The sequence below is a fragment of the Balaenoptera physalus genome (assembly GCF_965194825.1).
Source record: "Balaenoptera physalus genome assembly, chromosome: 4".
Taxonomy (NCBI): domain Eukaryota; kingdom Metazoa; phylum Chordata; class Mammalia; order Artiodactyla; family Balaenopteridae; genus Balaenoptera; species Balaenoptera physalus.
The window spans coordinates 133,839,272-133,865,720 of NC_138891.1; the positions used below are offsets into that span (position 1 = coordinate 133,839,272).

The following is a 26,449-nucleotide window of genomic DNA, read 5'->3' on the forward strand; positions in this document are numbered from 1 at the left end:
AGACTCTACAATTAGTAAAATTATAATCTCAGATACACGAAGCAATGGCTTAAAGTTTTAATTTTCTTTTCTTTTTTACCCAGAGCCCAAGCAGAAAACAGACAAGCTTTCTTCCCTAACTACTGGCTGTGCTGATGGATGAATTTTTCTGGTCCACTCTTTTGCTGAGGTTGTAGCTATTTGACAAGTAAACTCTATGTGAGGTTTTTCACTCTTCCTTCTTCATCTCACCCTGGGCCTCAGCTCCTTTCCCCACATGAACATTGAAACTCAAGTCTTTTGGTCATTTGGACCAGACTCCACCCACCTGCCCTTGTATCTGAAGTGTCAGCTCACACAGCAGTTTTCAGTTCTCTCTTCTACATGGCCCTGGGATTTCTTCTTTCTTTCTTGTGAGCTCAACTATAACATTTAAAAAGGTTTTTAAAAACTATATTTTAGGGACTTCCCTGGTGGCACAGTGGTTAAGAATCTGCCTGCCAATGCAGGGGACACGGGTTTGATCCCTGGTCTGGGAAGATCCCACATGCTGTGGAGCAACTAAGCCCGTACGCCACAACTACTGAGCCTGTGCTCTAGAGCCTGCGAGCCACAACTACTGAGCCCGCGTGCCACAACTACTGAAGCCCTCGCGCCTAGAGCCCACGCTCCACAGCAAGAGAAGCCACCCAATGAGAAGCCCGCGCACCGCAAGTAAGAGTAGCCTCCGCTCGCTGCAACTAGAGAAAGCCCGCACGCAGCAACGAAGACCCAACGCAGCCATAAATAAATAAATAAATAAATAAATAAATAAACAAAACAAAAAACCCATAAAACCCCTATATTTTAGGCAGCATATCTAGGAGATTTTGAGGGGTGTTTATTTTATCTTAGCCTGTCATATTGCCAACACAGCTTGCCCCCTCCCATTATTGTTTTTAAAAAGTCTTTTGCTGAGAGAGCACTGTTACTGGAATAATATGAGCATTAGGCTCCTATGTCTAGCAGGTTACCCTTATGGGAAGAGAGAGAAAGAGAGAGATTTAGTAAGGAAAGGAGATCTTGTTACATTGAAAGTATCATTTTGAGCCAGTTCTCTAAACTTATCAGTTTTTTTAGAGACTTCCCTAACATTCAGTCTGAACACAAGGGGTTGAATTATTGTTTTAGGACTAATTACCCAGTGTGTGAATTATTAGATCTTTTTTATTTGTTTTTTTCCCTTCTATTTATTAGCATCTCTTCTGTTGGCTGGATCATGGAAAAGATGTCATAGAAAACCCTTAACAAAACTATTTAATAACAATCATTAGCATCTCTGATAGAACTGTGATTGGAAAGACGTAGAAATAATTGGCTGAAATAAAATTGGAATTTTTACCATCTCTGCTCCTGTCCTCTTAGTCTGTATATAGGAATCTGACAACTAATTCTGAAACTTCCTATAAGACTATACTGTTACTATGGAAATTTTAAACTCTACTCTATGGACCTATATAGAGTTCCCCAGAGAGCCTTCAAAGAATTCTGCAGGAAATAATCTATCTGTTTATTCAACAAATACTCACTGAGTGCTGGTCAGATGTCTGGCACTGGCTTGAGTATGGTCTTTGGGGAGATAGAACTGCCAAGTTCCTGGCCTCCACTCTTTCAACCAGAGCAATTCAGCTGGTATCAGTTTAATAGTTGGTGTTCTGTATAAGGGGGGTTCTGCTGCTTAAAGAAAGTTTGAAATCGTCTCTGATATAGTACCCTTGTTTAAAAGAAGTTTCTATTAAGCAAAGCTATTTGGGGGCCATAGCCTTATAGTTGTATGTGTAAATAAATTATTCATCCAGCACAGTGATAAGCACATAGTAGGCACTGTGTGTTATTCAGGGTAGATTATATGAAGCTGCTATAACAAATGACCCCCAAATCTCAGTGGCTTACAACACAAAAGATTTATTTCTTGCTTATATATATATTTAATTAAATTTTTATTGGAGTATAGTTGATTTACAATGTTGTGTTAGTTTCAGGTGTACAGCAAAGCGAATCATTTATACATATACATATATCCACTCTTTTTTTAGATTCTCTTCCCATATAGGTCATTACAGAGTACTGAGTAGAGTTCTCTGTGTTATATAGTAGGCTCCTATTAGTTATCTATTTTATATATAGTGGTGTGTATATGTCAATCCTCAGTTTATCCCTCCTCCCTTTCACCCTTGGTAACCATAAGTTTGTTTTCTACATTTGTGACTCTATTTCTGTTTTGTAAATAAGTTCATTTGTACCATTTTTTTAGATTCCACGTATGCACAATATCATATGATATTTGTCTTTGTCTGTCTGACTTACCTCCCTCAGGATGACAATTGCTAGGTCCATTATTTCTTGCTTATATTGTATGTCCATTGCACATCTTTTGTGGCTCTGTTTACATATCCTCCTACTTTGGGACTCAAGCTGACAGAGCAGCCTCAAGCTAAAACATTTCATGGCTCATGGCAGGGGTACAAACAGAACATGGCAAAACTTACATTGCTTCTTACAGCTTCTGCTTGGAAATGACACGTCACTGCTACAGACTTTTCACTGGCTAAAACAAGTTATATGGCTTCATCTGATGTCACTGGCACATGGAAATATAATCTTTCCATAGGGAGGGGCAGCAAATATTTGGGAACGATCATGCAAAGTGCTGTAGTATTCAGTAAATATTTGTCAATTAAACAACTCCATACAATAAATAATCACGTACAATGCATTTTCAAATCCCAACCCTATAAGCCATTCTCTCTGAGTAGAAGTCCACAATTGTGTGCTTTTTTGAATTATGAGAAAAGCTGAAATGAGGTTAAAATAATCTTGAGATTTTTATTACTACAACTAAGTAAGAACTTCCCTCCATCATTGGGTAAAGAAACCACAGTATCCATTCCCTCAACCCCACATCTATTGTGTCTTTTCAAAATATATTCTATAATATTAGAAGGAAAAACGTCTGGAACTTCTAAAGATTTAGAAGAAATTCACATCAGCAGAAAGCCGGGCTGTAAATCCCAAGGAACTGAGGAGCTTAGTTCCAGAGCCAGATTGTATAAGACAGGGCTTAAAAAGTAATCTGGAGCTATCCTATGTAAAACTAATTGTCTGCCAAGAGGAAGCCTCAAAGGGGATTGCAGAGAATGAAGTAATGAAATGGATTCCAGACTACCATGAGGATTTTCTTGATTCAAACAAGACCAACTTACCGAATCATGCTCTGTATGAATCTATGATCTCCCTCCTTCTGCAAAAAAATGAAGGAAAGCACATAGATATTCTTGCTGGAGCTGGAATACATAGAGAAAAGATGCTTATCTGTGCAAGAAGATACATAAAGGGAAGCTATGTCTGGACTCTGCAGTGCAAATGGCAGAAATTAGATTCAAACTACTTTTAGAGAAAGGGAATAATTCTGGTTCTCAAAGCTGAAAAGCCCAGAGATGGATTTGGCTTTAGGTATGGCTGAATCCAGAGTCTCATGTCATATTGCGTCATCTCTGTCTCTTGTCTCTCCTTGTTTCTGTTTGGCTTTACTCTACAGGCTGGATTACCCCCATCCAAGTTGTCCTCACCAGGGCCTTGACCTGTGCATCCCACACCTGCCTTGGCTGAGCGTTCAAACATCTCTGGAGCTACCTGCAGCCGAATCAGGTCTTTAGCCTGCTGCTAGCCTGTGTCTATCCTTCCTTTGCAGCTGATCTGGGCCTCTTTGCGAACATCCACTGAGGTGCTCTAGCTCTCACGCTCTGCCATTTGCTGCTGGTTTCCAGCCGTCTGTCTCTTCTCCTTCTGCAGGGCCTCAGCGTGACTTAGCATAACTCAGCCGAGGCTGCTGTCTCTGTAGGCTTTGCCCCCAGGTTCTTCATATGCCTGCGTCACTGCCCCTGCCACAGCACGCCCTACCACCAGGAGACTTTCCCAGGCCACCACCAGTGAAATCTTTAGCAACTGAACTGCTGCTTTGTGATGTACCAACCCAGACAGCGTCCTTTTTGCCCACCACGTGGTGGATGAGGTAGTCACAAATCCCCATCTTTCTGCCTGTATTGTCTGACCTCCCTTGGCATCACTTAAACTTCCTCCCAGAAGCAGACATTGAAATGGGCTTAAGCAGGCAAGGTTTTTATTAGGGCAGATGCCTGTGAGAAAATGGGGAAGGCGGCCAGGAAAATTCAGGGGAGCCAGCAGACCTCAAGAGAAGAAGGGAGGGAGGGTTGGGTGGAAAGGTCCCAGACCGACAAGTAGTTTAAGGAAGATTCTGCAAGGATGTCAGGTAGTTCTTGAGCCTACCTGGGGGTTGCCCATCTCCCAGGCAGGACCAGCTACATCATATGTAGGGCCCGGTGTGAAATGAACATGCAGGACCTCTTGTTAACAAATTTTTAACAGCAGAGCGTTCAACCAAGTATGGGGCCCTTATGAGTGGAAGGTTCTGTGTGAGTGCGTGGGTCTTGTGCCGGTGAAGCCAGCCCTGATCCCAGGCTGCCTTAGTATCCCCACTGTGCTCAATCACTGCCTGGGAGTAGCTCATGGGAAAATGGGTGGCCTCAGTGCCACACAGCGATAGATTTCAGAGCCCAGGGGGTGGGGCCCTTTTTGTGTGTGTGCGGTTTTTTTATTTTTGTCTCTTAAGAAGGCTGAGGATGAACGTGTTATCCTCTATTTCCAGCTAATACTTTAAAATGGAACTTTAATCCTGATGCAATTTATTTGTATGAATGGTGTGAAGTGGGGATTTAAGTTTTGCCCTTAGTTGATAACCATGTGTCCCATCATTATTTATTGAATGGCTGGTCTTTTCTGATTTAAATGCCCATTGTGTCAAATATTAAATTCGCATCTATACGTGGGTGACAGGAAGTGATAATGGAGTTGTTTTCGTCTTATTTTAGCTGGGTTCTCAAGAGATGCCATGTCCCACTTTCCAAGTGGGAGGACCAGGAAGGGTTGGCAGAAGGGTTTTAAGACTCTTAGTTTCTCAAAAATACAGGGTGCACAAAAGAACTAAGACGGAAGCTAGAGGAGGATTTTCCTTAGAGAGGGTGGTTGACGAATTCGGGGTCTCTTCACCCCAAAAGGGAGGTAGGGGTGCTTGCCCTTCTTCCTAAGTCTAGGGAAAGGGGATCCCGTGGGACCACCCAGAGAGCTTGCTGTGCGTGTCCCACAGCTGGGGTGATGCGGTAGGCTGGTGTTTGACTCATTCCGGAAAAACCTTAAGCTCAAGGATCTGCAGCTGCTCTGTGTGGCAAGGGCAGGTGGCCACCCTGCCCCGTTCCCCCTCCTTCCCCTCCCAGGGCTGCCCTCAGCATCTCCACCCTCCTGGGCATCACAGAAGCCAACTTCCCAAACGGCAGCAACTTGGCTCCTTGCCCTCTGGATTCCCGCTGGGTCTGGGCATCGGGAGGCCCCAGCAGAGGGGAGAGTGGACAGGGGCACACAGATGGCAGCATGTACCCCCCCAGCCGCCTCCCCGCTGGGCACGGTTTGTGGAAGGGCTGCCGTTCACAGCTCCACACCCCTGCTGCCTCTCTCTCCTCCAGGCCCAGGGGTGAGAGGTGCTCCTGCTTTCCCGAGCTCGGAAGGCTCCCCTTCTCTGCTGGCTTCCCTCAACGCTGCCCGCATTGTTATGGCTTGTCCTTCCTACATTGAATCAGCTTGCATTTCCCTTCCGAGTGGCCCATCTGTTTCCCATGGGGAGGAACCTCGGTACAATGGCTTTTTATCTTTTTGGAAGAAGATCTTTATTCATTTCTTTTTCCTAATTCAAACTTTTTTTATGCTTAGTGCAGAAAACTTGGAAATTAGAAATGCATTGGAGAAAAGTTGGAGGGCTTAGCCGGACTGTTCTGTTTTCTCGGTTCTACCCCAATTCCTGGGTGAGCTCATCCAGGCCCAGAGCTTCAATCCATCTATATGCTATGGATCCCCAAATTTGTATCCTCACCCATTCTTCTCCTCTGAGTTCCAGGTTTGTGTGTCCAAAAACCTATTTACTATGTCCACCTGGTGTCTGCCAGAGCTCCTGATCTCCCCCCGCACCCAGCCCCCTACGCGACCCTCCACCTGACGCTCGCTCCTCATGAGGCTGGGCTGTCTTAGCCATGGCACGCACCCACCCAGCTGCCTGAGCCCCAGATTTGGAGCCACTGAGGACTGTTTTCTCACTACTCCCCTCTCCTCCTTTCCTTCACCCCCTACACTGAATCCATCATCAAGTCCTGCTGTCCAACTTCTAAAATAGACGTCAAATCTGTGCCCCTCTCTCCACATTGTGGCCATGCCACTTGCCCAAGACAGCTTTGTCACTTGTCTGCACAGTAGCTTTTATAGGGTCTTCTTGCTTCCGTCTTCTTCCAAAAAGTCAGGGTTGTGTTACTAAAGAGCAAATCAACAGTCGTCACCCTCATGCGTCCCAGGATGAAGTCCAAACTCCTTACAGTGGAGCCACTGGATACAGTGGGGCAGTTTGTGTCCTGCTCTGGGCTCCTGGCCACCATGTCCAAGGGCTGATATATGGCCTGAGCCTGGGTCTGTGTCCTGCCGCAGGGAGAACCTCTGCTCCGAGGAGAAGGTGCTTTTCTCCAATCTGTGCGTGGGTTCCCTGACTGCTGGGCTCTATGGCCTGGCTTCTGCTCACCGTCAGCATCACCTCTCACTGCTCTGCCCCTTGTTTCCAGGGCTGCAGCCACAGCGAATTCCCTCCCTCTGTGAACATGTGCGTCCCCAGATCTGTGCAGTAGCAGTTGTGGGTCTCTGCTTCTTGACTGTCCTTCATTCTCAGTCTTTGGGTCTCTGTCCAAATATTGCTTCTTCAGAGAGGTCTTCCCTGACCACTGGAGGAAAGTGACTGCCCCAGTCAATTCACACACTTACCTAGTGATTCCATAAATATTTAACGAGTGCCTGCTAAGTGCCAGGCATTGTTCCATGTGTTGGAACAGTGACTCAGATGATAATTCCTGCCCACATGGAGGCTATGCTCCAGTGGTGAGAATCAAAGATCAGATGAAATGGTACATTTTTTGTGTTAACTTGACTAGGTCATGGTACCCAGTGTTTGGTCAAACGCCAGTCTGGATGTTGCTGTGAAGGTATTTTTTGGATGTAATTAACATTTCAGTCAGTAGACTCTGAATAAAGAGGATTGTCCTCTGCTGTGTCAGTGGGCCTTGATCAGTCCAGTTGACAGCCTTAAGAGACAAGACTGAGAGGTCTCCCGAGGAAGAAGGAATTCTGCTTCCTGCCTGCCTTAAGACTAGAGACTCTCCTTCTCCTCTTTCATGGGTCTCCAGCCTGTTGGCCTGCCTTGCAGATATAAGACTTGCCAAGCTCCCAATCATGTGAGCTAATTCCTTAAAATCACTCTCTCTCTCTTTCTATGTATATCTCTTACTGGTTCTGTTTCTCTGGAGAACACTGATTAATATGATAGACAAGATAAAGAAGTAAAATAGATTACATATACAGCAGATAGTAATAAAAAACAATAAAAAAACAATGGAGAAAAACCCATAATCTTATTTATTATTCTTCACTGTCTCATGCTGTTCTGGTTATCTTTGCTGTGTAACAAAGCACCCCAAACTTAGTGGCATTAAACAGCAATTATTTTATTGTGCTAACACATTCTGAGGGTGAGGAATTTGGAAAGGGCACCATGGGGATGAATATTCTCTACTCCATGATGTCTTGGTCTCAGCTGGCAAGACTCGAGGTGGAAAGAGCAGAGGCTGCAGGAACCATATCTTGGGTGGCTCCTTCACTGACCTGCCTGGGGCCTAGGCTGGGCTGGCTGAGGGACGGGCTCCACTGAGGCTGTTGACCCCAGTACCTCCACATGCCTTGCCTGTGAGTTGGGTGTCTCACAGCACAGTGCCTGGGTTCAGGGTGGGAGCATCCAAGGAGAGTGTTTGGGCAATGAGCATCCTGAGAACTCCAGGTGGAAGAGGCTTGGTTAGCTGGGTGGTTAGTGGGGTGGGGTAAGGGAATGTGTGAAGGCGGTCAAAGGCTACAATCTTCCAGTTATAAGATGAATGAGTTCTGAGCCCCTAATGTACAGCATGGTGACTATAGTTAACAATACTGTATTGCATACTTGAAAGTTGCTAAGAGGGTACACCTTAAATGTTCTCACCACAGACACACACACACACACACACACAGCACACAAAAGGTAACTATGTGAGAGAATAGATGTGCTAACTAACCTTATTGTGGTAATCATTTCACCATATATGCATATATGAAATCATCACGTTGTACACCTTAAATTTATACAATGTTATATGTCAAATATATCTCAATAAAACTGAAGAAAAAATTAAGGCGATGTTTTCAAACCATCTCACACATTCAGCACCTAACAGTTCCTAGCACACAGAAGATAATCAACAAGCGTTTATTGATTGCATAAACAGAAAAGCCCAAGCCAAACAAAAGAAACATCACACTTATTCTACTACCTAGAAATAATCACTATTAAAATAACGCTTCTGCTAATTTTTTTCAATGCAGGGACTGTATACACATATGTTCTTTTTACTCAACTTCTATAAGTACCCTTAACATTATAATATTTTCCACTTAATACTAAAGGGTTCTATAAGTACCCTTAACATTATAATATTTTCCACTTAATACTAAAACTTTCCCATGTCCATAAATATTCTTCTGCACCACAATATGCCTGTGTAGTTGCACATTTTCAGAGGTACTGGACTTTATGTATTTGATCTTGTAGTATTAGGCAATTGTATGTTTCCCAGTATTTTGTTGGAAGTAAATACTGCAATAAACATATTTGTGTGTATGTCTTTACAAATTTTTGTTAATAATTCTTTTAAGGATAAATTCCTAGAAGTAAAATTGTGGGTCAAAAGGTATATACACTTTCAAGATCTTTCACATATATTCATTCATTATGATTTTCTTATTTCTGAGAAACTGAAACTGAACAGTCAACAAAATCTTTCTTGCATGTTTTAAATTACATTTATTTTCTTTAGAACAATAAAGCATACTTTTTTTTTGGTCTATTCTAAATGTTGATCGTTATGGCTTTTGCTTTTTTGATTTCAATAAAATCAGTAGTGCTTCTGAAAAGAAATATTAGGAGGCTTTCTAAAAATATCCATCTTTGCAAAAATGTTCAGATTTGAAAATGAAATGTGTCCCTAGTAATCGAATCCCCCTGAAAACCAATTCATCTTAGTTCTATGTAGCAAAGAAAATTGCAGGGTGAGAGGCGTGACTATAGTACATTACTTGTGCTACATGACTTGCAAACTTGCTTGAACAAAAACCTGGAGCCTAGATGTACACAAAGAGAAGATTTTAGTTTTTAGTTTTATGATAGTGATATGACATTTCATCTTTTAGAAACGATTGTTCTGTGAGTTTTAATCCTCTTAGCGACCATCTTGTCTCTTTCATTTTGGCACACCTTTAGTTATATTAATGATGGGTGTTATACTGATGCGTAATCTAACTTTTATAGTCTCACTAAAGTTGCAGAGTAAAGAAACAGGCTATCATATCACATAATGCAGCTGTAGCTAAGCTTGTATTGTAAGTTGTGCATGCTTAAATGTTGCACATTGTATAAACCAGTTGGTTTCATGGTATCTCATATTTAGGTTAGCCAGTGTGATGGCCAACTACCTCAACCTTATCAGGAAGATGGCCTGTAAAACATACATTTATCTGTTTGTGTCTCTATCTCCCGTAGAGCAAATGCTATCAGTGGAATAAAATACTAAACATTCTAATTTTTAGATTAAAAATAAAGTGATTTATAGTAATTTTCTCCCCCCCACTTTGATTGAAATATAATCAGCATATAACATTGTATTAGTTTAAACTGTACAACATAATGTTTTGATACTTGTATGTATTGTTAAATGATTACCACGTTAAGTTTATTCAATATCCATTACCTCATACAGTTACAATTTTTTAATCTTACAATGAGAATTTTTAAGATCTACTCTTTTAGCAATTTTCAAATATACAGTACAGTATTGCAGTCATGATACTGTACATTACAGCCTCATAACTTATTTATCTGGTAAGTGGGATTTTGTACGTTTTGACCACCTTCACCCCTCCCTTCTACAACTCTGGCAACTACCAATTTAGTCTCTGTTTCTATGAATTTGGTTTCTGTAGATTCCACATAGGTGAGATCATACAGTATTTTCTTTCTCTGACTTATTTCCCTTACTATAATGTCTTCAAAGTCCATCCATGTTGTCCCAAATGGCAGGATTTCCTTCTTTTTATGACTAATATTCCATTGTATATATACACACATTTTCTTTATCTATGCACCTGTTGATGGACACCTAGGTTGCTTGCATGTCTTGGCTATTGCAAGTAATGCTGCAATGAACATGGGGTGCAGATATCTCTTCAAGATAGTCTTTTTGTTTCCTTCAGATATATACTCAGAAGTGGAATTGCTGGGTTATACAGTAGTTCTATTTTTATTTTGACGACTCTCCATACTGTTTTCCAAAGTGGCTGCACCAATTTACATTCTTACTACCAGTGCACAAGGGTTCTCGTTTCCCTCAAGCCTTGCCAACACTTGCTATCTCTTGTCTTTTTGATGATAGCCATTCTAACAGGCGTGAGGTGATACCTCAATGTGGTTTTGATTTGCATTTTCCTGAAGATTAGTGATGTTGAATATCTTTTCATGTACCTGTTGGCCTTGTCTCTGTCTTCTATGAAAAACATCTATTCAGTTCCCCTGCCCATTTTAAAATCTGATTGTTTGTATTTTTGCTATTCAGTTGTATGAGTTCTTTATATATATTGGATATTAACCTCTTATCTGATGTATCATTTGCAAATATTTTCTCCCATTCTGTAGATGTCTTTTCATTTTGTTGATGGCTTCCTTTGCTGTACAGAAGCTTTTTAGTTTTAGTTTGATGTAGTCCCACCTTTTATTTTGCTTTTGTTGCCTTTGTTTTTGATGTTAAATCCAAAAAATAAATTGCCAAGATTGATGTTAAAGTTGTTATTGCCTATGTTTTCTTCTAGGAGTTTTATGATTTCAGGTCTTATGTTCAAGTCTTTAATCCATTTTGAGTTGATTGTTGTCTATGGTGTAAGATAGGGGTCCAGTTTCATTCTTTTGCACCTGCTGTCCAGTTTTCCAAACACCATTTATTGAAGCCATTATCCTTTCCCTATTGTATATTCTCCTTTGTCATAAATTGATTGACCATACATGCATGGGTTTATTTCTGGGCTCTCTATTCTGTTCCACTGATCAATGTGTCTGTTTTTATGCCAATATTGTACTGCTTTGATTACTATAGCTTTGTAATATAGTTTGAAATTAGGGAGTGTGATGCCTCCAGCTTTGTTCTTCTTTCTCCAGATTGCTTTAGCTATTCAAGGTCTTTGTGGTTACATACAAATTTTAGGATTGTTTTTCCATTTCTGTAAAAAACGCCATGGAATTCTGATAGGAATTGCATTGAATCTATAGATTGCTTTGGGTAGTATGGGCATTTAACAATATTAATTCTTCCAATCCACAAGCATGGAATATCTTTCCATTTATTTGTGTTTTCTTTAATTTCCTTCAGCAAAGTCTTAGAGTTTTCAATGTACAAATCTTTCACTTCTTGGTTAAATTTATACCTTGGTATTTTATTCTTTTTGGTGCAGTTGAAAATGGGATTGTTTTCTTAATTTCTCTTGCTGATTTTTCATTGTTAGTGTATAGAAGTGCAATTGATTTTTATATATTAATTTTGTATCCTGTAATTTTATTGAATTTATTAGTTCTAACAGTTTTTAAAAAAAATTATTTATTTATTTATTTTTGGCTGTGTTGGGTCTTCGTTTCTGTGCGAGGGCTTTCTCTAGTTGCGGCAAGCGGGGGCCACTCTTCATCGCGGTGCGCGGGCCTCTCACTATCGCGGCCTCTCCTGTTGCGGAGCACAGGCTCCAGACGCTCAGGCTCAGTAATTGTGGCTCACGGGCCTAGTTGCTCCGCAGCATGTGGGATTTTCCCAGACCAGGGCTCGAACCTGTGTCCCCTGCATCGGCAGGCAGATTCTTAACCACTGCGCCACCAGGGAAGCCCCTCTACCAGTTTTTTAAGGGAGTCTTTAGTGCTTTATATATATAGGTTCATGTCATCTGCAAATAGAAACAGTTTTGTCTTTTTGATTTGGATGCTTTTTATTTCTTTTTCTTGCTTATTGCTCTGGCTAGGACTTCCAGTACTATGTTTAATAAAAGTGGTGAGAGTGGGATCTTTGTTCCTTGTTCCTAATCTTAGAGGAAAATTTTCAGCTTTTCACCATTGAGTATGACGGTATCTGTGGGCTTATCATATATGGCCTTTATTATGTTAGTATGCTCTTTCTATACCCAGATTGTTGAGAGTTTTTATCATGAATGGATGTTGAATTTTGTCAAATGCTTTTTCTGCATCCATTGAGAGGAATTATAGTAATTTTCTTTGGCAATGTTATAGTAGCAGCAGATTACTATCCTGTAGCAGGGTTTATTTGCAAGGACATTGTCACTGTTACTGATGTTAGCTTCTAATGAACAGTACTGAGATCTTTGTTAGCAGCAGTTTCCTACTATATCTTTCTAAGTTCTTGCCCATTTAACATATCCTCTTCCTATGTCAATTAAGTGACCTCCAGAATCATGAGGAACTCTTTGAAATTAGTTTGAATCTTTGTCCAGCCACAGCTTTACATCCTTGAGTATATGATGATGGGCTCAAACCTTGCTTCCTCATTAGGGATACTGGCACTTTCTCCCAGTTGCTTCTCTGGGCTCTGGGAAGAAGATGAACATTTGCACCTGAAGGGGGAACACATTGAGTTTAAAAAGATAACATAACTAACCATTTAAGATCTTTTTAAAAAAAATTTAATAAACAAATTTTTACAGATGTGAAATTAGCTCATATAAGTTCATTTAACAGATTCAGTCCACATTTTGTTTTCACTGGACCCAGAACATTTTTGTTATACCAAGGTATTTGTACTTTGTATTAGCTAGGATTTGGGGGGCTTAAATTATTCAAGAATTATGCATTTGTAACAGGAGTCCTAGTTGTGTAAGGTCAACAGGGTTCCAGAGATGTCTCAGCCCTGAAAGATAACACTGGACACTTAAGACTGTCTGTATTATTTTCTGCCATTTTTCTGAGGTCCAGAAGATCCTTGATAAAGGAGTTTACCCCTGTTGTTGGTGGTCTGTATCCATCACTCAGGGCGTCATGAGACGTTGCAACTTAGGGGAAAAGTTGTCAGTTTTTTACCATTGAGTATGAGGGTGAAGAATTCCTGTCACCTGTGAAGAATTCCAGATATTTCCATAGTCCCCACACAAAGTCTCAGGTCCACATCAGAGTTGTCTGATTCTATTTAGAGTTTGCAGAAATTGTGAAAAATATCCCCAAGATATTTTTATTCTTAATTAAAATCCCAGGAAGAGGAGTGGCCAAGATGGCGGAGTAGGAAGACCCTGAGCTCATCTCCTCCCATGGCCACACCAAGGTTACGACTATCTACAGAGCAACTATTGATGAATAAAACCAGAAGATTAGCAGAAGAGATCTCTAACCAAAGACATAAAGAAGAAACCACAATAAGACAGGTAGGAGGGGCGGAGATGTGGTTTAGTCAAGATCCATACCCCCCCAAAGGTGACCCACAACAGAAGGATAAGTACAACTGCAGAAGTTCTCCCCAAGGAGTGAGGGGTCTAAGCCTCACATCAGGTTCCACAGTCCAGGGGTCCTGCACCTGGAAGATAAGCCCCCAGAACATTCAGCTTTGAAGGCCAGTGGGGTTTATTTTCAGGAGACCTGGGGGCTGTGGGAAATAGAGACTCCACTCTTAAAGGGTGCACACAAAATCTCACGTGCTCTGAGATCCAGGGCAGAAGCAGTAATTTGAAAGGAGCCTGGGTCAGCCCCACCTGCTGATCCTGGAGAATCTCCTGGAGAGGCAGGAGGTAACTGCAGCTCACCCTGGGGACATAGACACTGGTGGCATCTATTCTGGGAAGCTAGTTCTACCACGTGGACACTGATGTCGGCAAGCACCACTTTGGAATCCTCCCTCTAGCTTACTGGCACCAAAACCTGGCCCCATACACCAGCCTTTCTGCACTAGTACTTGGAGGCCTCAGACCAAGATACTAGCTGGGCAGAGACATAGCCCCACCCACCAGCAGGCCTGCTGTCCTAAGCCCCCCTGAGCCCACAACTGCCCTGGGATCCTGCCCTGTCCACCAGAGACCTCAGGACCTGGCTCCACCCACCAGTGAGCTGGCACCATCCCTGGGATCCCCTGGGCCTCAGCCCTGTCCAGCAGGCTGATACCAGCACTGGGACACTTTGGACCCCTCAGCCAGCTGCCCCAGGATCCAACCCCACTCACCAACAGGCCAACACCAGATTTGGGACATCCCAGACCCCACAGCCAGCTGTTTTCAGGAACTGAGCCCACCCACCAGTAGTCCTACACTAGATCTGGGATCCCTGGCCTCACATCACACACCCCAGAACCCAGTTCTGCCCACCATTGGGCCAGCACTAGCCCTGGGAATCCTAGGACCACACAACCCACAGCCACATGACCTGGCCCCAGAAACCAGCCTCTGCACAAGGCAGGACCTGGCAACCAACCAGACTGGGGGCCAGTCATGCCTACCAGACCACCCGCAGTAGTCAGCCTGCTGCAACAGAAAGACCCACATAGCTCACATAGGGGGCACTCCTAGAGTATATGGCTTTGGTGACCAGAGGGTAGAGCACTGTTGAGATGCAGAGAATGTCTCCTACAAAAGAGGAGAATGCCACTTCTCCAGGGTTGGGAAACGTCACCAACCTACCAGATACGTAGAAATTAAATAGATCAAATTAAGTAAAGTGAGATGCCAGAGGAACATGTTCTAAACAAAGAAACAAGATAAAACCCCAGAAGAAGAACTAAGTGAAGTGGAGTAAGCAGTCTACCTGACAAAGACTTCAAGGTAATGATCATAAAGATGTTCAAAGACTTTGGGAGAAGAATGGATGAACAGAGTGAGAAGTTGGAAGCTTTTAACAATGAGTTGGAAAATATAAAGAAGAACCAAACAGACGAAGAATACAATAACTGAAATGAAAACTACATGGGAAGGAATCAACAGTAGAATAGATGATACAGAGGAACGGATCAGCAAGCTGAAAAACAGAGTAGTGGAAATCACTGATGCTGAACAGAAAAAAATTAAAAAAGAATAAAAAGAAATGAGGACAGTTTAAGAGACCTTTGGGACAATATCAAGCACACTAGCATTCACATTATAGGGGTCCCAGAAGGAGAGGAGAGAGGCGGGTGGGCAGAGAACATTTTTGGAGATATAATAGCTGAAAACTTCCCTAACCTGGGAAAGGAAAAGACCTCCAGGTCCAGAAAACACAGAGAGTCCCAAACAGGATGAACCCAAAGAGGAACACACCAAAGCACATTGTAATTAAAATGGCAAAAATTAAAGAGACAATATTGAGAGCAGCAAGGGGAAAGCAACAAGTTACATACAAGGGAACTCCCATAAAGCTATGGCTGACTTTTCAGCAGAAACTTTGGAGGCGAGAAGGGAGTGGCACAATATATTTAAAGTGATGAAAGGCAAAAACCTACAACCAAGAATACTCTACCTGGCAAGGCTTTCATTCAGATTTGAAGGAGCGATCAAAAGCTTTACGGACAAGCAAAAGCTAAGAGAGTTCAGCACCACAAAACCAGCTTTACAAGAAATGTTAGAGGGACTTCTCTATGCATAAAAGAAAGGGCCACGACTAGAAACATGAAAATTACAAGGCAAATATACAGTAAAGATAGTAAATCATGCACGCCCAAAGCTAGTAGGGAAGGTTAAAGACAAAAGTAGTAAAATCATCTATATCCACAAGAAGTAGTTAATGGATTCACAAAACAAAGAGATGTAAAATATGATGTCAAAAACAGTAAACATGGGCGGGGGGTGAATAAAATGCAGGACTGTTACAATGAGTCTGAACTTAAGAGATCAGCAACTTGAAATACATAGATGATAGATAGAGGTATATATTGCTATGTACAGTGTGGGGAATATAGTCGATAGCTATGTTAATATCTTTGTATGGTGACATATCATAACTAAACTTATCATGGTGATCATTTTGATATGTACAGAAATATCAAATCACTATGTTGTATAACAGGGACCAACATAGTGTTGTGGGTCAGTTTTACTTCAAAAACAAGCAAACAAACTCATAGAAAAAGCGATCAGATTTTTTATTACCAGAGGTGGGGGGTAGGGGTAGAAGGAATTGGATGAAGGTGGTCAAAAGGTACAAACTTCCAGTTATAAGATAAGCACAAGGGACGTAATACACAACATGGTAAATATAATTAACACTGCCGTATGTTATACATGAAAGTTGTTAAGAGAGTAAATGCTGAGTTCTCATCACAAGGAAAAATATTTTATATTTCTTTAATTTTATATGTATATGAGATGATGGATATTCACTAAACTTACTGTCATCATCATTGTATGATGTATGTTAAGTCACATCACTATGTTGTACACTTTAAACTTATACAGTGCTCTATGTTGATTATATCTTAACAAAACGGGAAGAAAAAAAATCCCAGGAAGTCCAGAAACTCATCGATAGCATAAGTAAAATGAAATAGAAATACTTCACTATCTCAGCTCATCAATGACATCTTACATTTCTTTTTTCCTGACTATTAAATGGAAAAAAAAAAAAAGCCCAGTGGTTTCTCTTAGAATATTTTCATCGAGTTGTTGTTTTCACCTTGGTGCCTGGGTTTTTTCTTCCTTGGCAGTCTTCAGCATTCTCTTGGAAGTGAAGGCACACCATAAGTCAGTTGCCAAAGCTTTATTTTTATGCCTGTTTTCTTTTGCACAGTGTAATGTATCACCAAAAAAGCTATAATTTTGACTTTAATTAAGGTGGACCTCATTGAAATCTTTTATTACATTTTTGGTTCAAGTCTGGACTCTGAGTTTGCTATTGTGCATTTAGATTTGTTTGTATAAGCTTAAATGTGCATATTCTTTACTGATTCTCTTTTGAGATTGGTTTGTATTTTAAGTTTTATGCTTTTGACCTAAAAGTAGCATTTCACTTTCACCTTTCTTTTACTTTTGAAAAAAATTTATTTTATTGAAGTATAGTTGATTTACAGTGTTGTTTTAATTTCTACTGTACAGTGGTTCTGTTGTAGATATATATACATTCTTTTTCATATTCTTTTCCATTATGGTTTATCACAAGATATTGAATATAGTTCCCTGTGCTATATAGTAGGACCTTGTTGTTTATCCATTCTACATATATTAGTTTGCATTGGCTAATCCCAAACTCCCAATCCATCCTTCCCCCACCCGCCCCACCCCTTGGCAACAACAAGCCTGTTCTCTACGTCTGTGAGTCTATTTCTGTTTCGTAGATAAGTTCTTTTGTGTCATATATTAGATTTCACAAATAAGTGATACCATATGGTATTTGTCTTTCTCTTTCTGACCTACTTCACTTAGTATAATAATCTCTAAGTCCATCCATGTTGCTGCAAATTGCATTATTTCATTTTTTATGGCTGAGTATTATTCCATTATGTATATATATGCACACACCACATCTTCTTTATCCATTCATCTGTTATCCATTCAAATGTCATCTGACATTTAGGTTGCTTCCATGTCTTGGCTATTGTAAATAGTGCTGCAATTAACATTGGAGTTAATGTATCTTTTCAAATTATAGTTTTCTCCATATATATTGCATTTCTTTTACTTTTCATGTCCATCTTGACACCAGAGGACTCACTTTTCTTAACTATTGTAGTCTCATCTTCCTGTTAAGGGCTAGCACCTTCTTCTTGCTTGGGCATGGTGCAGAGGTCTTGGTCCAACCTCCCCTCCTGGCCAAGAGGGCAATAGTTAGGATTAAGTCACAACATAACACAGCCGGTAAAGTGCTGGTCTGAATAAGGGAACAATGCAACCATATGCTGCAGGACCTAGCCAATATGTGCTGGCAGAAGTGGAAAAAAAACAGAAGGAACTGAATTCTCAGATGCTGGATGAAGGGGTGTGGAATATAAAGTTGGATAAAGGAGAACCTATCAATTTGGGAGTGCTCTCCTGGCATATAGGATCTAACAAGCTGGGAAATATATATTTTTTAATCTGACACCAAAAGCAAAAATAGATAAGTGGGATTGCATCAAAATGAAAATCTTCTTCACAGCAAAATAAACAACCAACAAAATGAAAAGGCAACCTACAGAATAGGAGAAAATATTTGCAAACCACACATCTGATAAGGGGTTAATATCCAAAATATACAAGAAACTCATGTAACAATAGCAAAAAACCAGATAACCATATTGATAAATGGGCAAAGGACCTGAATAGACATTTCTGAAAAGAAGATACACAGATGGCCAACAGGTACATAAAAAGGTGCTCAACTTCACTAATCATCAGGGAAGTGTACATCAAAACCACAATGAGAAGAGACCTTCAAGATGGCGGAGGAGTAATACGTGGAGATCACCTTCCTCCCCACAAATACATCATAAATACATCTACGTGTGGAACAACTCCTACAGAACACCTACTGAACACTAGCAGAGGACCTCAGACCTCCCAAAAGGCAAGAAACTCCCCACGTACCTGGGTAGGGCAAAAGAAAAAAGAAAAAACAGAGACAAAAGAATAGGGATGGGACCTGCACCAGTGGGAGGGAGCTGTGAAGGAGGAAAGGTTTCCACACACTAGGAAGCCCCTTCGTGGGCAGAGACTGCTGGTGGAAGAGGGGGGAAGCTTTGGAGCCACGGAGGAGAGCGCAGCCACAGGGGTGCAGAGGGCAAAGCAGAGAGATTCCTGCACAGAGGATCGGTGCCGACCAGCACTTACCAGCCCGAGAGGCTTGTCTGCTCACCCGCCGGGGTGGGCGGGGGCTGGGAGCTGAGGCTCAGGCTTTGGTCGGATCCCAGGTAGAGGACTGGGGTTGGTGACATGAACACAGCCTGAAGGGGGCTAGTGTGCCACAGCTAGCCGGGAGGGAGACCAGGAAAAATTCTGGACCTGCCTAAGAGGCAAGAGACCATTGTTTCTGGGTGCACGAGGAGAGGGGATTCAGAGCACCGCCTAAACGAGCTCCAGAGACGGGCGCGAGCCACGGCTATCAGCGCGGACCCCAGAGATGGGCATGAGACGCTAAGGCTGCCGCTGCCACCACCAAGAAGCCTGTGTGCAAGCACAGGTCACTATCCACACCGCCCCTCCTGGGAGCCTGTGCAGCCCGCCACTGCCAGGGTCCCGTGATCCAGGGACAACTTTCCTGGGAGAACACACGGCACACCTCAGGCTGGTGCAACGTCATGCTGGCCTCTGCCGCCGCAGGCTCGCCCCACATCCGTACCCCTCCCTCCCCGCGGCCTGAGTGAGCCAGAGCCCCCGAATCAGCTGCTACTTTAACCCCGTCCTGTCTGGGCAGGGAACAGACACCCTCAGGTAACCTACATGCAGAGGTTCAATCTAAAGCTGAACCCCAAGAGCTGTGCGAACAAAGAAGAGAAAGGGAAATCTCTCCCAGCAGCCTCAGGAGCAGCAGATTAAATCTCCACAATCAACTTGATGTACCACATCTGTGGAATACCTGAATAGACAACGAATTATCCCAAATTGAGGCAGTGGACTTTGAGAGCAACTGTAGACTTGGGGTTTGCTTTCTGCATCTAATTTGTTTCTGGTTTTATGTTTATCTTAGATTAGTATTTACAGTTTATTATCATTGGTAGATTTGTTTATTGTTTTGGTTGCTCTCTTCCTCTTCTTTGTTTTTATATATATAGATATATACGTATTTTTCCTTTTTCTCTTTTTGTGAGTGTGTATGTGTATGCTTCTTTGTGTGATTTTGTCTGTATAGCTTTGCTTTTACCATTTGTCCTAGGGTCCTGTCTGTCCTTTTTTTTTTTTTTTTTTTAGTATAATTTTTAGCACTTGTTATCATTGGTGGATTTGTGTTTTGGTTTGGTTGCTCTCTTCTTTCTTTCTTTTTTTTTTTTTAAATTACTTTTTAATTTTTTATAATTATTTTTTACTTTAATAACTTCATTTTATTTTGTTTGTTTGTTTGTTTCTTTCTTTCTTTCTTTCTTTCTTTCTCCCTTTTCTTCTCAGCCATGTGGCTGACACGGTCATGGTGCTCCGGCCTGGTGTCCGGCCTGAGCCTTTGAGGTGGGAGAGCCGAGTTCAGGACATTGGTCCACCAGAGACCTCCCAGCTCCACATAATATAAAACAGTGAAAACTGTCCCAGAGATCTCCATCTCAACGCTAAGACCCAGCTCCACTCAATGACCAGCAATCTACAGTGCTGGACACCCTATGCCAAACAACTAGCAAGACAGGAACACTACCCCACCCATTATCAGAGAGGCTGCCTAAAATCATAATAAGGTCACAGACACCCCAAAACACACTGCTGGATGCAGTCCTGCCCACCAGAAAGACAAGATCCAGCCTCATCCACCAGAACTAGTCCCTAGTCCCTTCCACCAGGAAGCCTACACAACCCACTGAACCAACCTTAGCCACTGGGGGCAGACACCAAAACAACAGGAACTACGACCCTGCAACCTGTGAAAAGGAGACCCCAAACACAGTAAGTTAAGCAAAATGAAAAGCAGAGAAACACACAGCAGATGGAGGAGCAAGGTAAAAACCCACCAGACCTAACAAATGAAGAGGAAATAGGCAGTCTACCTGAAAAACAATTCAGAGTAATGAGAGTAAAGATGATCCCAAATCTTGGAAACACAATGGAGAAAATAAAAGAAACGTTTAAAAAGGACCTAGAAGAACTAAAGAGTAAACAAACAATGATGAACAACACAATAAAGGAAATTAAAAATTCTCTAGAAGGAATCAATAGCAGAATAACTGAGGCAGAAGGATGGATAAATGAGCTGGAAGATAAAATAGTGGAAATAACTACTGCAGAGCAGAATAAAGAAAAAACAATGAAAAGAATTGAGGACAGTCTCAGAGACCTCTGGGACAAAATTAAATGCACCAACATTCGAATTATAGGGGTCCCAGAAGAAGAAGAGAAAAAGAAAGGGACTGAGAAAATATTTGAAGAGATTATAGTTGAAAACTTCCCTAATATGGGAAAGGAAATAGTTAATCAAGTCCAGGAAGCACAGAGAGTCCCATATAGGATAAATCCAAGGAGAAACATGCCAAGACACATATTAATCAAACTATCAAAAATTAAATACAAAGAAAAAATATTAAAAGCAGCAAGGGAAAAACAACAAATAACATACAAGGGAATTGCCATAAGGTTAACATCTGATCTTTCAGCAGAAACTCTGCAAGCCAGAAGGGAGTGGCAGGACATATTTAAAGAGATAAAAGGGAAAAACCTACAACCAAGATTACTCTACCCAGCAAGGATCTCATTCAGATTTGATGGAGAAATTAAAACCTTTACAGACAGGCAGAAGCTAAGAGAATTCAGCACCATGAAACCAGGTTTACAACAAATGCTAAAGGAGCTTCTCTAGGCAGGAAACACAAGAGAAGGAAAAGACCTACAATAACAAGCCCAAAACAATTAAGAAAATGGTCATAGGAACATACATATGGATAATTACCTTAAATGTAAAAGGATTAAATTCTCCAACCAAAAGACATAGACTGGCTGAATGTATACAAAAACAAGACCCGTATATATGCTGTCTACAAGAGACCCACTTCAGACCTAGGGACACATACAGACTAAAAGTGAGGGCATGGAAAAAGATATCCCATGCAAATGGAAATCAAAAGAAAGCTGGAGTAGCAATTTTCATATCAGACAAAATAGACTTTAGAATAAAGACTATTACAAGAGACAAAGAAGGACACTACATAATGATCAAGAGATCAATCTAAGAAGATATAACAATTGTAAATATTTATGCACCCAACATAGGAGCACCTCAATACATAAGGCAAATGCTAACAGCCATAAAAGGGGAAATTGACAGTAACACAATCATAGTAGGGGACTTTAACACCCCACTTTCACCAATGGACAGATCGTCCAAATTGAAAATAAATAAGGAAACACAAGCTTTAAATGATACATTAACAAGATGGACTTAATTGATATTTATAGGACATTCCACCCAAAAACAACAGAATACACTTTCTTCTCAAGTCCTCATGGAACATTCTCCAGGATAGATCATATCTTGGGTCAGAAATCAAGCCTTGGGAAATATAAAAAGCCTTGAAATCGTACCAAGTATCTTTTCTGACCACAATGCTATGAGGCTAGGTATCAATTACAGGAAGAAATCTGTAAAAAATACAAACGCATGGAGGCTAAACAATACACTACTTAATAACCAAGAGGTCACTGAAGAAATCAAAGAGGAAATCAAAAAATACCTAGAAACAAATGACAGTGAAAACCTGACGACCCAAAACCTATGGGATGCAGCAAAAGCAGTTCTAAGAGGGAAGTTTATAGCAATATAATCCTACCTCAAGGAACAAGAAACATCTCAAATAAACAACCTAACCTTACACCTAAAGCAATTAGAGAAGGAAGAACAAAAAAAACCCAAAGTTACCAGAAGGAAAGAAATCATAAAGATCAGGTCAGAAATAAATGAAAAAGAAATGAAGGAAACAATAGCAAAGATCAATAAAACTAAAAGCTGTTTCTTTGAGAAGATAAACAAAATTGATAAACCATTAGCCAGACTCATCAAGAAAAAAAGGGAGAAGACTCAAATCAGTAGAATTAGAAACATAAAAGGAGAAGTAACAACTGACACTGCAGAAATACAAAGGATCATGAGAGATTACTACAAGCAACTATATGCCAATAAAATGGACAGCCTGGAAGAAATGGACAAATTCTTAGAAAAGCACAACCTGCCGAGACTGAACCAGGAAGAAGTAGAAAATATAAACAGACCAATCCCAAGCACTGAAATTGAAACTGTGATTAAAAATCTTCCAACAAACAAAAGTCCAGGACCAGATGGCTTCACAGGTGAATTCTATCAAACATTTAGAGAAGAGCTAACACCTATCCTTCTCAAACTCTTCCAAAATATAGCAGAGGGAGGAACACTCCCAAACTCATTCTACGAGGCCACCACCACCCTGATACCAAAACCAGACAAAGATGTCACATAAAAAAGAAAACTATAGGCCAATATCACTGATGAACATAGATGCAAAAATCCTCAGCAAAATACTAGCAAACAGAATCCAACAATACATTAAAAGGATCATACACCATGATCAAGTGGGGTTTATCCCAGGAATGCAAGGATTATTCAATATATGCATATCAATCAATGTGATACACCATATTAACAAACTGAAGGAGAAAAACCATATGATCATCTCAATAGATGCAGAGAAAGCTTTTGACAAAATTCAACACCCATTTATGATAAAAACCCTCCAGAAAGTAGGCACAGAGGGACCCTACCTCATCATAATAAAGGCCATATATGACAAACCCACAGCCAACATCATTCTCAATGGTGAAAAACTGAAACCATTTCCTCTAAGATCAGGAACAAGACAAGGTTGCCCACTCTCACCACTATTATTCAACATAGTTTTGGAAGTCCTAGCCACGGCAATCAGAGAAGAAAAAGAAATAAAAGGAATCCAAATTGGAAAAGAAGAACTAAAGCTGTCACTGTTTGCAGATGACATGATACTATACATAGAGAATCCTAAAGATACTATCAGAAAACTACTAGAGCTAATCAATGAATTTGGTAAAGTATCAGGGTACAAAATTAATGCACAGAAATCTCTTGCATTCCTATACACTAAAGATGAAAAATCTGAAAGAGAAATTAAGGAAACATTCCCATTTACCACTGCAACAAAAAGAATAAAATACCTTGGAATAAAGCTACCTATGGGGACAAAAGACCTGTATGCAGAAAACTATAAGACACTGATGAAAGAAATTAAAGAGGATACGAACAGATGGAGAGATATACCATGTTCTTGGATTGGAAGAATCAACACTGTGAAAATGACTATACTACCCAAAGCAATCTACAGATTCAATGCAATCCCTATCAAACTACCAATGGCATTTTTCACAGAACTAGAACAAGAAATTTCACAATTTGTATGGAAACACAAAAGACCCCGAATAACCAAAGCAATCTTGAGAAAGAAAAACGGAGCTGGAGGAATCGGTCTCCTGGACTTCAGACTATACTACAAAGCTACAGTAATCAAGACAGTATGGTACTGGCACCAAAACAGAAATATAAATCAATGGAACAGGATAGAGAGCCCAGAGATAAACCCACACACATATGGTCATCTTTTCTTTGATAAAGGAGGCAAGAATATACAATGGAGAAAAGACGGCCTCTTCAATGAGTGGTGCTGGGAAAACTGGACAGCCACACGTAAAAGAAAGAAATTAGAACACTCCCTAACACCATACACAAAAATAAACTCAAAATGGGTTAAAGACCTAAATGTAAGGCCAGACACTATAAAAGTCTTAGAGGAAAACATAAGCAGAACACTCTATGACATAAATCACAGGAAGATCCTTTTTGACCCACCTCCTAGAGTAAGGGAAATAAAAACAAAAATAAACAAATGGGATCTAATGAAACTTAAAAGCTTTTGCACATCAAAGGAAACCATAAACAAGATGAAAAGACAACCTTCAGAATGGGAGAAAATATTTGCAAACGAAGCAACTGACAAAGGATTAATCTCCAAAATATGCAAGCAGCTCATGCAGCTCAATATCATAAAAACAAACAGGGGCTTCCCTGGTGGTGCAGTGGTTGAGAATCTGCCTGCCAATAATGCAGGGGACACGGGTTCGAGCCCTGGTCTGGGAGGATCCCACGTGCTGCGGAGCAGCTGGGCCTGTGGGCCACAATTACTGAGCCTGCGCTTCTGGAGCCTGTGCTCCACAACAGGGGAGGCCGCGATGGTGAGGCCTGCGCACCGCGATGAAGAGTGGCCCCCGCTTGCCGCAACTAGAGAAAGCCCTCGCACAGAAACGAAGACCCAACACAGCCATAAATAAATAAATAAATAAATAAATACTTAAAAAAAAAAAACAACAAAAAAAAAACAAACAACCCAATCCAAAAATAGGCAGAAGACCGAAATAGACATTTCTCCAAAGAAGATATATAGATTGGCAATGAACACATGAAAGAATGCTCAACATCACTAATCATTAGAGAAATGCAAATCAAAAGTACAGTGAGGTATCACCTCACAGCAGTCAGAATGGCCATCATCAAAAAATCTACAAACAATAAATGCTGGAGAGGGTGTGGAGAAAAGGGAACACTCTTGCACTGTTGGTGGGAATGTAAATTGATACAGCCACTATGGAGAACAGTATGGAGGTTCCTTAAAAAACTAAAAATAGAACTACTATATGACCCAGCAATCCCACTACTGGGCATACACCCTGAGAAAACCATAATTCAAAAAGAGTCATGTACCACAATGTTCATTGCAGCTCTATTTACAATAGGAAGGACATGGAAGCAACTTAAGTGTCCATCAACAGATGAATGGATAAAGAAGATGTGGCACATATATACAGTGGAATATTACTCAACCATAAAAAGAAACCAAACTGAGTTATTTGTAGTGAGGTGGATGGACCTAGAGTCTGTCATACAGAGTGAAGTAAGTCAGAAAGAGAAAAACAAATACTGTATGCTAACACATATATAAGGAATCTAAAAAAAAAAATGCTCTGAAGAACCTAGGGACAGGATAGGAATAAAGACACAGACGTAGAGAAAGGACTTGAGGACATGGGGAGGGGGAAGCGGAAGCTGGGAAGAAGTGAGAGAGTGGCATGGCCATATATACACTACCAAACGTAAAATAGCTAGCTAGTGGGAAGCAGCCGCATAGCACAGGGAGATCAGCTCGGTGCTTTGTGTACACCTAGAGGGATGGGATAGGGAGGGTGGGAGGAGGATGCAAGAGGGAGGAGATATGGGGATATATGTATATGTACAGCTGATTCACTTTGTTATACAGCAGAAACTAACACACAATTGTAAAGCAATTATGCTCCAATAAAGATGTTAAGAAACAAAACAAAACACCACAATGGCTTGGTAGAATGGCTTTTATCATAAAGACAAAAGATAAGAAATGCTGGAGAGGGTGTGGAGAAAAGGAACCCTCTTGCACTGTTGGTGGGAATGTAAATTAATGCAGCCACTATGGAGAACAGTATGGGGGTTCCTGAAAAAATTTAAACTAGAACTACCATATGATCCAGCACTTTCACTTGTGAGTGCATATCTAAGGGAAATGAAATA

General features: G+C 41.0%; 1 long non-coding RNA gene across 1 annotated transcript; it reads right to left on the reverse strand.

The window, feature by feature from the left end:
- Positions 1-1,945: 1,945 nt before the first annotated feature.
- Positions 1,946-12,399, reverse strand: LOC309659773. The gene is made up of 2 exons (XR_014262952.1): positions 8,606-12,399; positions 1,946-8,561 (listed from the first exon to the last, which is right to left on the reverse strand). It is a non-coding gene; the product is annotated as an uncharacterized lncRNA (long non-coding RNA).
- Between the last annotated feature and the right edge of the window lie 14,050 nt (positions 12,400-26,449).